Genomic DNA, 16062 nt, shown 5'->3' on the forward strand with positions numbered 1-16062 from the left:
CTAAAATTGATATTAGGTTAGTAGTGAATTTTAAAAAAAAATCAAATTTTATAATTTTTCTATATTTTTATTTCTAATTTTTAAAATATTTTAATTCCTTTTTCCTTTTTTCCAAAGAATTACATATTTTCTATATTTATAAATTTTATGATTTTTTGAATCGAGATTAAATTGATATAATATGTAAATATTGAGGATGAATTAATTATTATGCCAATAAAATGTCTATGTCAACATTCCATTAATGATTTAATGAATATCAAATGTATAGTTAAGTGACTAAAATAGAAATACTTCAATAATTAGATGATAATTTATATAATTTACCCTATATAATACTATACAATATAATATATAAATATATCAAAATTATAAAATGCAAATTATTAATACATAAAATTTTATATAAATATATAACATCTTAAACACAACTATTACATTACACCACATTATTTCTCATATATATCAATTCTATTGAGGATTCTCTTATGCATAAATTAATTAAACATCTTTTAATTTCTTTTTATTTGTCTATTCTTTATTGGTCCTTAATACAACCTCTTTCATCTCAAGCAAGGCATCTTCAAAGCATTTAGCTACAAACTCTGGATCAGGGATGATATCTTTAGCTACCTGTATTTGCATTTCGACCTTATCAACGTAGCTCAGCATGTGCATTATTATAGCCTGCATTCACTAGTATATATATAGTCACTTACTAGCATGTAATTCGGATATGAGTATCAATTTCATGTAAGCAAGTTTTAAAATTTTTAAATAATTTTAATTTGGTTCAATTTTAAGTTTAAATCGCTTTGAATTTGGGTCAATTCAGGCATGAGTTGTTAACTTTATATGATCATATCAGATTAAATCGAGTTTAAGTTTGAGTTGATTAAGTTTGATTTTTTGAGTTTGGATAAGAATTGACCGGTCTACATGAGTAAGTTCCCTATTTCTAAGTTTTTTTTATGTATTTAGAAGATTGTGAGAGATATTCAAATCCTAACATTTGACAAAAATTAAATATTAAAAAAAAACGAAATGACATAATACATACTAGAATATGGCATACCTACAATGATAGTAAAAAAATTGATATAAAAACAAATATAACAAGACAAAAATACCCTTATAGTGATGTTGGTTACTTTATAAAAAGACTATTTTTTTTTATAAATTTTCAATCAAATTAAGATCTTATTAATGGATAGCACCAAATCAATTGGTATAGATATTTATATAACAAGTAGAGACGGGATGGTGTATTTGTACTTGTGGTAGGCTGGATACATTGACCTTAATGCTAGAGACTGGGTTGCCTGCAAGGGTAATTTGCTCTAGAGGGCCAGCTACGTTTGAGATCATGAAGGTAGTATTACATAGGAGTTTATAGCACAGCATACCAGCATACTGCAAAACCAAAGAAAAAATAAACCTTAATTCGTAAAATATGCTATTGATGCACCCATCATATATATTTTTATACCTTTTGTCCTAACAGTGACATTGCAAGTTTCTGGATTTTGTACGAGAAATAAGCCTCTAGGGAGTGTTTCTTCTTGTCAACCATGGCCTTTGCTCTCTTCAAATACTCTAAAGGATCATTGCCACCTTTGTGATAGAAATTGGGAAGGAGCATTACACCAAATTTGTTTCCCATTCTGCTTCTGAGCCGATTTTCATTAACTTGGATAGGAACTTGATAAAAAAAAAAATTGGAACTCCAATAAATTTCTAACAAAGGGAAAGGGCTTTGGCATATGAAATTCAAAATCCAAAATCGAAAGCTGAAACTGACCCGCGACCCTGGTTGTGTTCTAAGATTGAGTGTCGCTACCCCTGTCATACGAAGGCCTTCATGCAAGGCTAACAACTAACATTAAAGTCGAATTAGTTTTAAATATTGCATATTGTGTTACTAGAATTGTAACAGCTCAGAATTTAGTGTCGGAAAATTTGTTTTTCGTTTCGGAATAAAAAACTTTGAGACGTTCTGAGAAATCTAAATGAGAGGTTTCCGGGAATGAGTATCACAATAATTTTTATGTGTCATTATGATTGAATTTTCTATTCTTAAGTTTCATTAATTAGTGGGTATTAAAGAATTAAAAATTCGAAGATTTGGACCAATTTATAAAAGAATTAAAATTATAACATACCTATTAATATATTAAATAATTTTAGATTTTGGTAATACTATTACAAGAGATAATCAAACATACTACAAACCAAACAGCCATTAAGATAAACTTGTATTTAATATTTGTCCTTAAGTCCAAGTATTTAAGTATTCAATGGAATATTCATATATATATATATGGAAGGCTTCATGCTAAATTTGTTTCTTGAGCTATACCCATTTCTCATTTTGATACATTGATTTTTTTTTTTCCCCACTTTCATACTTAAACTATTATTTAATTATGTAGTCTAGTTCAACTTTTGTAACAACATTAAAAATTCGATTGACATGTGGCGTCAATTAAAATTTGTCATATAGCACATTTAGTCATTTAGAATGCAATACCTGACTTTCATGTGTATTAAAATTAAAAATATAAATTTCAAAGAATTTAAAAATATAAAAGTTAATATTTTAGAAAATTGATTGGTAGTTGATTGAATTTTCATTTTAATTTTAATACTTTATAGAATTTAATATTTTTAAAATATATATTACAATTTTTCTAGAATATTTTTTCAAATTTTCAATTTTGAGTTAAACTTTTTTAAATTGACATATTGGTTTGATTTTTTAATATTTTATATTTTTTGGAGTGTTTTGCAAAAATAAAAGTTAAAAAATTAGAATATATTGTTGAAAAATCTGAGGGTTTTTTTGTAATTTTCTAAATTTTAACTTTTTTTAAATTTTCAAATTTTTATATATTATTTTAACTTTTAGAATTTAATTTATATATTCTAAAATTTTCTAAAATTATTTTTAAAATAAAATTTGAAAATATTGTTTTTGAAATTTAGAATTATTTATATGTTATATATAAGTTTTTTTAGAATTTGTTTAATTAATGCAACATACATAATGTTATAAAAAATAAAAGAAGGTGATGTGGTGTGCTCTAGTAGTTTCTTGTGTTAGTCTTTTTTTACCATGTAGGCTGAATTGTATAACAGAATGGCAATTTAAGTATTAAATAGAACAAAAAAAAATAGAAAAAAATAAACTAATATAGTTGAAGGACCAAACTGAGCATGAAACCTAAATTCAATGAAAAATCTTTACCATTTGATGTTCGATGATCTAAATATCTCGAGAGCCCAGATGAGACCACTCCAAGGAGAACATCATTAATGGTCTGCAACATATATGTTTGAAAAACATGAGAAAATTAATAGCATTATTGGAGATTAAGGAAAAACAAAAGTAAGTACCTATATTATTTTTGAATTATTAAATTTCACAATAGGAAACGACCTTGTTTTATCTCGATAATGAGTGATATTTTCTCTTTATGAGATTTTCTTACTCTTATCGTTAGAGTCCCCTTTTCTTTCAACTTTTTCTTTCTTGATTTTTAGATATCTTACATTTTTTTTTCTTTGGTTAGATTGATATTGCCTTGGGATCTATCACGAGGTGTTTCAGCTTTTATGTAGAGGTTAGGTTTTTTATTTTATTTTATTTTATTGATTGTGTGATGTGCTTACCTGGTAGCTTACATACTAGTTAATGTTTTGAAATATGTTTTGCCTTTATTTTCGGTTTTCCTATTTTCGTAAATCATATATTTTTTATTTTCCTAATTTAGTCTATTAAACTATGCCATAGATTTATGGAAGGGGATAAGGATTTAGTGGTTGAATTAAATGAGGGTAAGGATTGGAAGGAATTAAAATGTCCATTCACATTGTAGGAAAAATTGTGGCTACTAGAGTGTTAAATTGTAAAGGAGTATTAGGTATTTTGCAAAATTTGTGTCCTAAAAACGTAGCTCCTGTTATTAGGGGATTGGAGGGGAATTTGTATAGTATTTCTTTAAATTTGAAATTGGAATGAAAAAAATCTATCGACGAGGGATTGTGGTTTTACATGGGCTATTGTATAGTTTAAAGGAATGGATATTTGGTGTCATTTTTATGAATTGGATTTCTCTAAGGTAGTGTTTTGCGCGCAAGTTTACAACCTACCTTTATTGATGTTTGCAATGAAAAATGCTAATAAAAGTGAGAAGTGTTTAGGAATGGTTATTGAGATTGAGGATCCTAAGGGTGTGAGAATTTTGGGAGAGGATTTATGAGGTTGAAAATAGGATTAAAGGTGGAGAAGCTTTTGATTGAGGGCTTCTATGTTTCTAGGATGAGATTGGGGAAGATTATGATCAATGTAAAGTTTGAGAAATTAACGGTCTTTTTTTTTTTTTTTTTTTTTTGTGGGAGGTTAGGCATTTAGGGTGTTATAGTTTTGGTGAGTTTAAAGATGAGGGTGTAAGGAGAAGTGGCAGATATGGGTCATAGTTAATAATATTACTTATTAGGTCTTAAGGAAGAAGGTTAGATAGGGGAGGGAAGAGTGATTTGATAAAGAATTTAAAGGAGTGACATGTAAGTAAGAGGAGAGGTACAAAGAGGAGAGATGTTTCTATATATTTGTCAAAGGAAAGTGTGAGGAAGGTAGAAGATGAAGTGAGTAAAGTTAGAGAGGATGGTAGTGTAGTAAAGATGTGTATGGTTAGTGAAGGGAAAGATGATAGTGTGTTGAGTAAAGAATGTTCAAGGAAAAAGATGTTTGTAAGGGGAAGGTTATTGTTTTTAATCGGGAAAATGTGGGTATTGGTGGGAAAAAAACGTGTTGATGTTGAAAGGAAAGAAAGTTTTGATCCTTTGCATAAGGAAAAAGTTTAGGATGAAAATCTTGTGTATGAAAATTCCCCTTAAAGAGAATTTTGATGTGGAGGAATCTTTTGTGTGCTTATGGATAATTACAAGAGAAATGGGGCAATTGTTTATTAATCTAAGTACTTTGAACTTGAAAAGATCTTTTGAGGAATTAGAGGCAGATAAAGAGGTTCTAAAGTTAGAGAAAATGATGAAATTGAATAAGGATTTGTGGGGGGATAACTTTAATAAGGATAATGAGGCTGTTGGGAAAAAGGTGGTTAGTTTGGATTTTAATTTGACAAAAGAGTGTTGTAAAGAGGGTGGATAGTATTAAACATACATGGTAGTAGGAGTAGGAAATAGACTAGAATGAGGAATAAGGTCTGGAACAAGGTCAATGAGAGATATTCTAATAGGACTTTATTAAAGGTTAAGGTAGTGGTGAAGCCAGAGGCTTTATTGTTAGCCTTTAACAGTTATCAATGAGACATAAAGTGTGAAAAAATAAATAGAATAAAATAAATAAAAATAAAGAACACATAAATTTTACGTGGAAACCCTTTCGGGAAAAAAACCACGGGCAGAGGAGAAGAAAATTCACTATGTCGAAAAATTTTTTACTCTCATACAAGAGGAATAGACTATGTCTATTTATAGGCTTGCAAAGCCATATTCTAGTAGGATTGAAACACCTTATCTAATCAATATAAAATAGATGGAGTTTAATAAGGTTTAAAACCTTATTCTAAAATAAAATAAAAGAAGTCTAGTTCTATATGGATTTTACTTTTATTTTATTTTCCATCGTATTTTATTTAAATAAGAATTTGGGTCACTTAATTCTAACAATCTCCACCTTGACACAAATTCTCAATGAACAAGTTCTTCATCGCGAACTTTCAATAAACAAGTTCTTCACCTCTTCCAAAAAACCCTTAAGGGTTTAACTTCAACAATGAACACCAACCAAGTCTAAGCAATGCTCAAACTTGGTTATAGGAAGTGACTTAGTCATCATATCTGCAGGATTTTCATGAGTGCTAATTTTGCTCACAACAATATCACCACGAGCAATAATATCACGAACAAAATGATACCGAATATCAATGTGTTTTGTTCTCTCATGAAACATTTGATCTTTTGTAAGAAAGATGGCACTGATCGTCACAAAATCTGTGGCTGATTTGAAGGTCTTCATTGAGTTCACTAAATAGTCCCTTCAACCAAATAGCTTCTTTACAAGCCTCGAGAATCGCCATGTACTCAACGATTGGTAGACAAAGCGATCGTAGTTTGCAAAGTGGCTTTCCAACTAATTGCACAACCTCCGATTGTAAAGACGTAACTCTGTGAGAGATCTTCTTCTATCAAGGTCTCCAGCAAAATCAGCATCAACATACCCTATAACTCCATCTTTAGTTCTTCCAAACTGTAAGCAAACATTAGTAGTGCCTCGTAAGTATCTTAAAATCCATCGAATCGCTTTCGGTGTTCTTTACCGAGATTCGCCATGTATCGCTAATCGACCGATCGCATATGATAAATCGGGACGTGAACAAACCATAGCATACATGAGAGATCCTCTGCACTAGAGTATGGAACATGTGACATGTACTCAATCTCATTATCGATTGAGGAGATAAGGCCGATGAAAGTCTGAAATGGTCGCTAAAGGAGTACTAACAGCTTAGCACTCTGCATATTGAACCGCAAAGAACTTTCTCAATGTACCCTTCCGACTTAGGTACAATTTACTTGCTTTTCTATCTCGAGAATCTCCATACCAAGTATCTTCTTTGTTGGTCCTAAATCTTTCATCTCAAATTCTTCACTTAGTTGGGCTTTAACCTTTCTTATCTCTCTTTTATCTTTTCTTGCTATCAACATGTCATCAACATAAAGAAGTAGATACACAAAAGAACCATCACTGCTTTTTCTTAAAGTAGACACAATCATCAAAACTACTTCTTTTGAAATCATAAGAAGTCATAAAGGAATCAAACCTCTTGTACCCTTGTCTTGGTGACTGTTTCAAACCGTAAAGGGACTTTTTCAACAAGCAAACATAGTCCTCTTTTTCGAGACTATAAAACCCTCCGGTTGTTGCATGTAAATATCTTCCTCAAGTTCTCCATGCAAAAATGCGTTTTACATCTAACCGCTCAAGCTCCAAATCATGCATGGCAACAATACCAAGCAAAGCTCGAATCGAACTATGCTTAACAACTGGAGAGAACACATCTGTGAAGTCCACTCACGGAATTTGATCAGTAACCCTTTGCAACAAGCCTTGCTTTATATCCGGTTCTTCAACTCCTGAGTCCTTCTTTCTTTTAAACACCCATTTACAACGAATGACCTTTTTACCTTTAGGAAGTTTTACAAGATCCCATGTTTCATTTTTTGTGGAGTGATTCCATCTCCTCTTGCATAGCAAACATCCACTTTTTCGAGTCTTCACACTAATCGCCTCGAATAATTAAATGGCTCTTGATTCGCATCTATATCTTCACCACATTTAAAGCATAAGCAACTAGATCAACCTCGGCATACTTCTTTGGAGGTTTAATTTCTCTTCTTGTCCTGTTTTTGGCGATAGAGTATTGCGGTGAAGAAGCAACTCTATTCTCAATTTTTGTACTGGCTTGAGGAGTTGATTCTGTATTAATCTGATGCTCCACCTGCTTTTGGTTTTCTTTATTGGAAGAGTCTTTAAGAGATAAGTTAGGTAGCATAGCAGTTTCATCAAAAACAACATCTCGCTAATCACAACTTTTCTATTTTCAGACACCATAACTTATAGCCTTTTACACCAGCTTTATAACCAAGAAAAACGCATTTAATGGATCTCGGTTCCAATTTTCCATTATCAACATGAGCATACGCAGGACACCCAAAAATCTTTAAATCAGAATAATTAGCAGGATTACCAGACCATACCTCTTGTGGAGTCTTTTTCTCAATGGCAACGGATGGAGATCGGTTGATCAAAAACATCGATGAGAGGTCGCTTCGCCCAAAATGACTTTGTAAGTTGGCATTTGACAACATACATCGAACCTTCTCCATGATCGTTCGTTCATTCGCTCGCAACGCCGTTTTTTTGTGGAGTATGACGAACTGTCAAGTGTCTCATGATCCTTCCGACTTGCACAATCTATTAAACTCATCGTAGCGTAACTCTAAGCCATTGTGCATGCACGGAGGTATTTTATCTGCTTTTCCGTCATTTTTCAATCATAATTTTTCAAGACTTAAATGTGGAAAACACATCGCTTTTCGCGCTTGGAAGAACGCCCAAACTTTTGGAAAAATCATCAATAAAGGTTAGCATATAATTAGCTCCACCTCTCGAAGGCACTCGGACGGCCCCCACGATCGTAATGGATATACTCCAATGTTTCTTTCGTGTTATGGATTCCTCTAGTGAATCGAACTCTCTTTGCTTCCCAAAACACAAAGTGCTCACGAAATTCGGTTTGCAAATTCCTTGCCCATTAAGAAGTCCTCTTTGCTTAATTTCGCCATGCCATTCTCACTCATATGCCCTAGGCGATATGCCAAAGTTTAGTAATATCATCATCCGACAAGGAAGAGGAAGCGACAATTGCATCACCGAGAATGAAGAGAACCTCAAAACATATAACTTGGCAATCTTTCTTTGCCCTTTCATCACAACAAGGACCCTTTGGAAATCTTTAAAACCCCACTTTCATTTGTGTATCTGCACTTTTGAATCAAGAGTACTCAACGAAATTAAATTTCTTTTCAATTCGAACATGCCGCACGTCACTAAATGTTCGACAACTCCATCAAACATCTTAACTTTAATTGTTCCAACACCGCAATTTTACATGAAGCATTATTTCCCATCAAAACAACACCTTGAGATCATTGTTTCATAAGTTGTAAACCAATCCCGATTGGGACTCATGTGGAAGGTGCAACTGAATCAAGTATCCACTCCTCGCTTACTTTAGAATCATTGATGAAGCAACTAGAAGTTCACCATTCTTGTAGTCTTCTACAACATCACTTCACCGGAATTTTCCGTTGTTTTCCTTTTGATTCGCACCTCCTTTTAATCTTATTTTGTAGCTTATAGCTTTTCAGATTTAATGTGCCTTTATTCTTGCGAAGTTGCAAGTTTTACCTCTGCTTGAAGATTTCGATCTACCCTTAGATTTACCACGAGGATTCCGTTCTGTGTTCTACCACGATCATCATCAACATTCCGGTCTTGTCTCCCACGAACAATGAGACCCTCTCCGAGAGTTGGGTTTAACCACAAGATGCTTCATCTTATCATACGAGGTTAAAGAATCATAAACCTCATCAACTGTGAGAGACTCGCGGCTATATAAAATCGTGTCTCTAAAGGTTGAATAAGACGGGCAACGAACAAAGTAGAATCAACCCTAGATCTTCCTTATCATCTTGAACCTCCATGGCCTCCAAGTTTGAGAGAATTTCTTTAAACACCATTAAGTGTTCGTGTATGACGCACCTTCCTCCAAACGATGAGCATAAAGACGCCGCTTCATATGCAACTTGCTTGTTAGAGTTTTCGACATACATATTTGTTCTAGCCTCTTCCATAATCAATGGCGGTTTCTCTTTCATCACATCCTGCAAAATTTCGTTGGACAAATGCGGATGTAATTGTGTTAATGCCTTTCGATCCTTACGCTTCTTCTCTTCATCTGTTAATGTCGAATGCATCTTATCTATCCTAGCAGGGCATCCTCTAGATCCATCTGCAAGAACGCTTGCATCTTAATTTGCCACAACGCAAATCGGTGTTGTGATCCAACAATGAATTTCATACTTCAAAGACGCCATTACCGTGATCGAGATGAATAACCCTAAGCTCAGATACCAATTTGTGAAAAATAAATAGAATAAAATAAATAAAATAAAGAACACATAAATTTTACGTGGAAACCCTTTCGAGAAAAAAACCACAAGAGGAGAAGAAAATTCACTATGTCGAAAAATTTTTACTCTCATACAAGAGGAATAGACTATGTCTATTTATAGGCTTGCAAAGCCATATTCTAGTAGGATTGAAACACCTTATCCTAATCAATATAAAATAGATGGAGTTTAATAAGGTTTAAAAACCTTATTCTAAAATAAAATAAAAGAAGTCTAGTTCTATATGGATTTTACTTTTATTTTATTTTCCATCGTATTTTATTTAAATAAGAATTTGGGTCACTTAATTCTAACATAAAGAGTATATCTTAGAACTATCAAGGTGTTAGGCCTACCTTGATAATTCAAACCCTTAGAAAGCTTAAAAGTATGTATGACCTTGATAATTTTTTTTTTTACGGATACTAGGAATGAGCAGAAGAAAGTTAATATGGTGAGCATGAGTTTGAAGTTTAATGAGTGGTTTTGTGTTGATCCTTTAGGTTTGAGTATAAGGTTTTACTACTGGTGGAAGGGTAAACTCAGTGTAAATATTTTAGAGGCTAACAAAAACTTGATTGATACATTGATGTGTGATAAAGAAAAATAGGAGGTGTTTAAGATTTTTTGAGATGTATGGGGCTTAGTTTATGGGGAATGGGTAGTGCTCTGGGAAAATATTAAGAGACGAGGTAAAAGCATTTAGTGTGTCATGGAGGTGCATATCGGATGTAATGATGTTAAGGAGGTGGCTAAAAAGGAGGGTGGGAGAAAGAAAGCAAGGAGAAATATTTTAAGTTTTCAAGGGCTTATTAATGTTTGTTGTTTAATGATTTACCAACCAAGAGGTTGGGATTTACTTGGTTTAGTAATAAGGAGGGGTGTATTATTAGGGAAAATCTTGATAGAGCTTTAGTGAATATGAAGTGGCGGCTTAAGAAATTTCCTAATTCTTTAGTTGTTAACTAGATTGCTATAGGTTCAGATCATGCCCCTATGTTTGTGAGTTATGATTTAAAGGATAAAAATGCTCCCTTAAAGTTTAGATTTGAGATATGCAAGGCCAAGTTAGAGGAATGTAAGTGCAACACCCAGAATTGGTAAGTACTACGTTGGGCAAGTAGCCCGAAGGAAATTTGAGTGGCATGGTCCTATCTGTCCAATTAACGCCATTGGCGTATACTTAGGGCGTTTAGTTGATAATAGAGTATAAGGTAAGAAATGTTCTCTAAAGGATGTGGTATATGAAAATAAAGGAAATAGTAAAAGTATTAAAGGTTCTTTGGTAATGAAGATGACGCCAAAGGTAAGGTACACCAAGTTTGTCTAGTTACTATGCAAGTTACTTTCTAATGAGATGGTCAGAAATGAACAATGGGATAAAACAAAGGTACATAAAGATTATGGACTCTTGAATACATATGCATACAGATGTTAACCCCTAAGAGGATGATATTAAAGGTCACTGACATGTGTTAAGTTCCACTATGGAAAAATGGGTTTTCTATATCCATATATATATCTAGATATGAGCTGAAGAGAAAGGAAAGAGAGAGAGAGAAAGTTATCTTCTCCCTTCTATTTAAAAACACCATTTCTACTTTTACATTGGAGCTGATCAATGATCTTTCTTGCTAAGCTAAAGTTAAGGATCGGAGTTCCTACAAAATGGTTGTTTCATGTTCAGGGTAAGTAATCTAGACTTGTATGTGGACTTCTGGTTGAGTAAGTCTATTTATGAGCGTAGATAGTAAATGAATAAGGCTTTGCATGAAAGTTAATAGGGGTTCTAATGATAACAAAAGTTATATGAATGGGTTTTAATGGCATCTCTATGTCTTATAAGTAGTGATTTCTGAATCCTTGTACTGGATGTTTGGAATCTAGAGACCAAGCTGTCGTTTGTAGATGTCAGATGAGTCCCTAAACTGACTCTTGCATGTGCGTTATGCATTTTAGAAACTTTGGTGGAAAGATATAAAACTATGAGCTCCAAGCTAGAAACATATTATGTGATGATTCTGATGAGGAATGTATGATTTATGGACTTGTGCATGTGGATTGCATGAAAACTGAGGGTCTAAGTGTGTAATAGAAACCCGAGTATCTGAAATATTGAAATGTGTATATATATTTGGAAAAACACAAGTATGTCTGTCATGTGCAAGTTAATGTATGATGGGTCTGTGTCTATCTCCGAAGTCATCTAAAGGGGTTTGTCGAGACTTTAAATATGAATATCTGAAAGGAAAAGTTCATAACCATAACATTTTAAATGAAAAAATCATATCGTGTAAGATCGTAGTTGGTGAGCTATGGCGTCATATGGAAACACCATACCATATAAGACCATAACTGATGGTTATGACATTATATGGGAAGAACTAAAGGAAGGTTATTACCAAATGAGGTTTCTACATGATCTCGGACAATGAGGGGCAAACCTCACGTAATGTGAGTTTAGGTGAATCTCTATCGTAAACACATCAGAAAATGAAAGCCTTGCTGGTGTATCTAAAATGGAAGCTTCTGTAGCGATCTATGGAAAATGATGTCTCTGTGGCTAATAATGACAGGAACGTCTCTATGGCATAGTTTCAAAGAAGGCCCTAGTGGCTATCATTTGTAGGGAATGCCTCTATGGCGGACTCTAAAAGAAAGAAATGGTATTCTTGGCGAACTCTGGAGGTGTGGTAAGTATGGTGAACTATGAAGGAATAATGTGCACGGCAAACTCTGAAAGAAAAGCTTCGTATGAAATGTTATAGTAAATCCTGCATAATCTTAAGGTATGAACAGAGAAGCTGGAACATACCAGAGTATGTGGCGAATCCAAGGTATGAGCCAAATGGACTTATAGAACAAATCGATCAACAGTATTCTGTCTGTGTGGTTCTCTAGAGTAAGAATGGGTAAGAAATCAGGAAGGGGTAAGGTGAAGGATGTGAAAGAGGTAACGAATGTGTGATAGGTAAGTTATGATCTCAGGGCAAGGTATGGCTTATATGGCATAAAGAATGGAGCTTAGCAACGTATTTGTCTAAGGATAAGAACAAGGAGATAGATAATGGAGATCTTGAATACGGCTCAAGTAATGAAGGGTTTACTCATTAAGTTCTCATGAACTTACCTCTATGTTTCATGTCACAAATATGCTGTCGTGAGACTACACCAGAAGGGACGATGCCAGGGTTACGCCCAAGAAATGGCGAGATGGGTTGTTATGCATACAAAGCGAGTTTAATGACTCTATTCTGGCTAAGCAATTTCGAGACTTATCAAAGATCGTGAAGCTTTTGGGTTCAAGTTCTTAAGGGTTTGTATTTCCCGCATAGTTTTGTCTTAGAAGCACAAAAGGGACTTAAAACTTCTTGTGTTCGAGTAGTTTAATGAGTGGAAATAATTGTTAGAAGTGAGAGAGGGTGCTAGTATTTCTATTTGGAGTGTTAACTAGATTCCTAAGCTTAATAGGATACAACCTGTTGGAGGGGCATTTTCCTGAGACGATTGTTGAGTTGATTAATAAAAAAGAAGGGAAATGGGATGAGATTGCAATTGGGAAATGGATCTCTAAACATGATAATTAAGATAGCTATTAGAAGCATTCTAGTTTGTGAGGCAAGTAGAAAATATGTTATGCGCTGGCCTTATGACGAAAAGGGTGAGTACACAGTGAAAGCTAGATATAGAAGACAAAAGTTGAAAAATCTGAATTTTCTCATAGTCTTTCAAGCTCCTCTTCAGGTTAGAAATAAGTAACAAAGTCAACATTTTATTTGGAGTTTGTGAATGGAGAAGGGGTTTGTAGTTTGAAGGGTGTATAATGGGTTGAGGGTTGAAAGGAATGAGGTTAATAGGTTTGATAATTGGCTTTAGGATCTAATAATGGAGATGAAATGTAGGGTAGTTATTACCGATTGAAATATACGGAAAAGCACTTTTGTGAGGCGGCAGTAGGAAACTAGGAGCTTAAATAGGTTTTTGGTATCATAAAAAAAGGCTAAGAAAGGGCTATTAATGAAATCTGTGTTGGTTTTACTCGAATTAGAATTTCATTTATGCTAAAACGATCTACCTTTTTTTACTTCCACGAGTCTTTTCCTTATTTTGGAATACTGCTATGTGTCTATATGTCCTTGCTGGTATTGTCATAATAATAAAGATGTTAATATAAGAATCCCATGTCTAGAAAACCGTAATAACATTTATCACTTACGGAGTTTGGAACAGCTTTTTTCACCACATTAATGTCGTCAAGCAAAAACTTAGCAGTAGCCAATTTCCTCGGCCAGAGTTCAACGCCGTCACCCCCCGTAATCGCCGTTTTCTCGTCGGAAACACATAAGCTCCTGCACACAAACTCCACTGAAAACAACAAGGTGAAAACGACGGCCTTCGAGAGCCCCCACAGGGCACCGAACAACCAAAACAAATCCCTTCCTTTCACGCCCTTAATTACCGGACTCTTATGGTTAAGCATCCTGGGATGCGCATCGGCATCATCCTTCCTCCTGCAAATGGCCATCAACATGGACCTCAAACACACCCCATCGCCTAAAGCATGATCAATCCTGAAAACCACGCATTTGTGCGCCGTTAAGATATGTAATTCCCATAAGGGTTTGTCCGTACTCAATGGACTGCTCACTGACAAATCTGCCACGTACTGATTCACCGCCGCTTCATCATCATCGTCGTCTTCTTCAGTGTTTTCGTCGCCTGCTTTATGGAGACGGTTGTTGATGACAACTACATGTCGATCAATGTCTATGTGGGTTTTTCTCCAGTGCTCCAACCCGTTCTTGTCACGAACCAACAAGCTGCAAAATCTGGGCTGCTGCACTGTCGATGAAGACTTAACAGCCGATTTTATAGCATCTACCTCCACGTGGTTTTCGAGGCGGACGATACAGTGGATGACGATGTTTGTTAGCGGCTGACTTAAAAGGCGGCCGACAGGAGTCAGTGGTTCGTCGGAGGAAGTTCCCGGCCAAGCCATGATCCTAATTTGATGAGAGAAAGCGGCAATGAAATTGCAACATGCAAAATTACCTCTTTATAAATAGGCGCCAACCGGGCAAAACAGGCTCGTGTATAAATTGTATTTTGTTTACACTATTAAAAAAAAAGTAAATTAATTTTATTCCTAAATTAATCATTTTATAAAAAATTTAGACATGGAATCCTTATACTTTTTTATTTGAATATATTGGTCCCTCTGTCAAACTTTAAATTAGAACTGTTGACATGGCTGTTATAAAAAATATTTTTAACCTCAACATTTATAATTTTTATTAATTTGGTCTTTAAAAGTACATAAATAATTACAAAAAATAATTCTAAAATTAATTTTTTCATATTTTAAATTAAAATTAAAAATACTCAACATATCCAAAATTATAATATAAGGACTGAATTTTAAATTTAAAAACAGCATAAGTATCTCTAGCATATTTAAACCTAAATAAATTTCATACCTAACTAGCTAGAATTGTCTCTCACCCGGGGTTTTTCGATTTTATTTAATGAATAGAATAAATTTAAAATGAAAATGAAAATTTATTAATTAATACTTATTCATTTAAAATTTTTATCTTTAAATTTAAATTATAATAATATTAATAATTGAGTATTTATGAAAATTACTTTATGATAGTTGTTTAAATTTAGATATATGAATAAATCCTTTTAATCATATACTAAATTATGACTTCATATTATTATGAAAATAATATAAAAATAAAACAATTTTTTATTTTTTATTTTTATTCACTAAATGTCGAGAAAAACATTTTGTAAATAAACATTTTATTAGAGAGTTAATACTCATAAATGGTAAGGACATACTTAAACTACACATATATACATTACATCTAAAAGGAACTGTCTAAAAAAAAAAGACTATCACTTACTCCTCCAAACAAAAAACTTGAACTCGAATGAATTCTATAAGTAAACATTCATTAACCATTAATCAAAAATTAAAAAAATTAATACAAATAAAAATATAACATAACCTTTAAGATGCATATGCACAAATGCATGCAAATTTAATCCATCATAACCTTTTAACTAACCTCACCAGACCTAAGCCTTCAATGCTACGTCCTCCTATTTCTACCAACATCTACTTAAACCATATTAAACATTCGTCTCAAAGCACTGTTAAATTATGAAGAGAGGGCCTCAAGCTTTAGGGATCACCATTTTTAGCTTTTTTCTCTTTTGTTTGTTTTTTTTTCTACATTACATTAACGATTTAAAAGCACAATTTCATACAATCACTTCTCATTAATAATAATG

At 33.3% G+C, this 16062-nt stretch overlaps 1 pseudogene; it reads right to left on the reverse strand.

Annotated features, from left to right (window-relative positions):
- Positions 1-531: 531 nt before the first annotated feature.
- Positions 532-14824, reverse strand: LOC108485325 (wax ester synthase/diacylglycerol acyltransferase 11-like; annotated as a pseudogene).
- Between the last annotated feature and the right edge of the window lie 1238 nt (positions 14825-16062).

This window comes from Gossypium arboreum, chromosome 13, assembly GCF_025698485.1.
Source record: "Gossypium arboreum isolate Shixiya-1 chromosome 13, ASM2569848v2, whole genome shotgun sequence".
Lineage (NCBI taxonomy): Eukaryota > Viridiplantae > Streptophyta > Magnoliopsida > Malvales > Malvaceae > Gossypium > Gossypium arboreum.